The sequence below is a fragment of the Xenia sp. Carnegie-2017 genome, unplaced genomic scaffold, assembly GCF_021976095.1.
Source record: "Xenia sp. Carnegie-2017 unplaced genomic scaffold, XeniaSp_v1 HiC_scaffold_13, whole genome shotgun sequence".
Taxonomy (NCBI): Eukaryota; Metazoa; Cnidaria; class Anthozoa; order Malacalcyonacea; family Xeniidae; genus Xenia; species Xenia sp. Carnegie-2017.
In genome coordinates this window covers 10,183,519-10,186,275 of record NW_025813436.1, presented here as the reverse complement: position 1 = coordinate 10,186,275, position 2,757 = coordinate 10,183,519, and the positions used below count along the sequence as shown (strand labels likewise).

The 2,757-nt window shown below is 32.6% G+C and overlaps 1 long non-coding RNA gene across 1 annotated transcript; it reads right to left on the bottom strand.

Annotated features, from left to right (window-relative positions):
- Window positions 1-853: 853 nt before the first annotated feature.
- Window positions 854-1,769, bottom strand: LOC124459422. Its single transcript, XR_006953645.1, has 3 exons — window positions 1,752-1,769; window positions 1,438-1,526; window positions 854-1,130 (listed from the first exon to the last, which is right to left on the bottom strand). It is a non-coding gene; the product is annotated as an uncharacterized LOC124459422 (long non-coding RNA).
- Window positions 1,770-2,757: the final 988 nt, after the last annotated feature.

The following is a 2,757-nucleotide window of genomic DNA, read 5'->3' as shown; positions in this document are numbered from 1 at the left end:
CAACGTTACATTACATGCTGCATTTCAGCCAAAACGTCTACAGTTTTTGTAGATGTTTTAATTCACGTTGTAGGAAAATAAATATACATGAAACCACATGAAACGAACTAGTATGACATCATATGTCTAAGATTTCTTCTACTGAAATACAAATATTCGGCAATATTTTCAGGGAATGGTAAACAAACCGTTAATATTTATTTCTTATGATCATCAAAACCATCGTACCTTGTACCAAAAAAGGCAAGCCGTGAGACTCTCTTTGCTTTGACAAATCGACAACAGGTTTGCTGAGTTCGTGGAAGACTTTTCCAATACAAGACAAATAGTCGTGTATTTGACAAGTTAAACTCACTTTGATGCTATAAATCTTATTTATTCGACAAATATTGCAATATTGTACATAATACTTACGATAAAGAGTGTGTCAGGAAGAAATCCTTTAAACATGGCGCGTGAAGGATCGGCAAATTTAGTGCCAATATCAAATGTAATTGGTCAAAATAAGTCACGTGTTAAGTTTGAGCTAAAAGTGGAGGGTGAATGAGATAAGTGAAGGTTTGACATAAAGTAAACCCAAGAATGTTTTTAGAAAGCATATTTACATACAATGTTAGATAATGCTCACAACCTTGACTTTCTATCCTCCTCCAATAAATTTTCCCCACCATCACATATCTTCAACAATTATGCAAACCCAGATCATGTTTACCAGTCTGTCATGCATCGTACAGTCACAGTATAGCCATAAGACTTTTCAAAACCCAATGAACTCAACAAACTGTCAACACCTACATAACCTCTGGGTATTCTTGTGTGCAAATAATTGCTTTTATAAGTATAAGGGCAGATGTATAAGATTTGCCAAACTTTTAATTAATGAATTTGGATGAAAAGATAAATATATTTCACTTCCATACATCCTTATCTCCATCTTTCAGATCCTTTTCTATCTTGCATGTTGACATTAGAAGACTTGATCAAGCCTTAAATTTTAAATTAAGGAGACAGACAGGATTCACTGTCATGTTTCTTTAAGATGTATGAAACATCAAGCAATAGTTCTTGTCCATCAATGTTCTCTTTTCCTGATCTTATTACATTCAGTGATTTGTTTGCCATCATGGAATCTACAGATTTGAAAAGAAATTGGTCAATTTTACCCTTACCAAAACACTGGGTTTACAAGTGTGAAATGATTAATGTTTAGTATTTGGGATGAAAAAAACTTCATTTGTGAACAAGAGAAAAATGTATCTAAGGTGTGAGAAAACAGTTCATCAAGTAACACAATGTAAGTATTACAATAAAAGTATAAATGGCCAATGATGAAGCTTAAATTTTTCTTGCTGAAATGAACAGATCAAACCAAAATTATTTGAGTTTACTGCACTACCCAGTAATATGAATTATACTTTTAAAGATAAACATTTCTACCTTTTTCTGATTTGAATTCATTTTAGTGTGTGGGGCAAGCTTTCCTTTTGTGACCAAAATCTCCACAAATATGACATCCTCTTGTTAAACTAGGAACAAAACCTCAAATATAAGATTGTGTAAGAAAATTGGCCAATAAGCAATCTTAATTACTGATTTATTGATCCACAACATTGCAAATGAAGTGAGAGTAAAATCACCTTTCACAATCATGTCAGGAGGTTTGCAGGATTTATATGTCACAGTGAACATAACCTGATAATTAAAATACAATGTTTGCAAATTTTCAATGCAATTTTGGCCAATCAACATACCTTTCTTTACACATTTCCACAAATAAGACAATGCTGCCAAACATTGTTATGCTGTAATAACAAAATAACACAAATATTGCAGAATGTTAGATGGAAAACATGATTTGCTACCAGGGGCATTTCTGACCCCAATATTGATTTCAACATCTACTCATTCAAAATGCAGGCCCTTACTGATAGCAACTAACAGCTAGCCAGTGAGTATTCGAAAGGGTGATTTCAAAAAATATTTTTGCAGCATACAGTAATGTAACATTGCTTTCATGTGTCTTTGAAATTGACTAATTTCAGTTGTTCGTCTGGGCCCCCCTTTTAGCTAAGCATGCCATAGGCAGTTGCCTGTACCCATGACAGTATCTATGTTGCTACTACTACCTTAGAGGACAATCGTTACATAGATCACAATGTAAATTCTCTTTGCTGAAATATTGTTGACATTTGTCACAAAAACTACTATCAAAACACATAATACATGGATATAGAAATGTTATTTACTTATCAAATTATTGGATAATCATTTGGTGAGAAGAATGATGGTCTTTAACAAGACATTAGTGAACACTCTGACGGGGATAGTTTTTTGTTTTGAAATGCTTCTTGTAAGTGGATGATTGTCATAATCAACCTAAACAAATAAATTACCAAATTCAATGGGGAAAGAACAATGACTTTGACAAGAGCTTCACAAAGTGTAATAAACTTCAAACCTTAAAATCCACACATCTTAAAGAATGGTAATTCTTTGGTAATGTGTGATTCCATGAAATAAGGGAAAATCAAAAAGTTGACAAGCAAGATAAATGGTAATCATCTATAATAAGTAAATAAAATACAATAAAATAAAATTAATATTTCAAAATCTTTGATATGCAATGGGCCAGTAATATCAAACAGAAGAACTATTCTTTAAAATACTTTACCATACCTCCTTCTTTCACATAATTCAAAACAAGCTTCCAAAGTTTTTTAGGGATACTGCAGCACTTGAACCAACCCACCAAAGGTG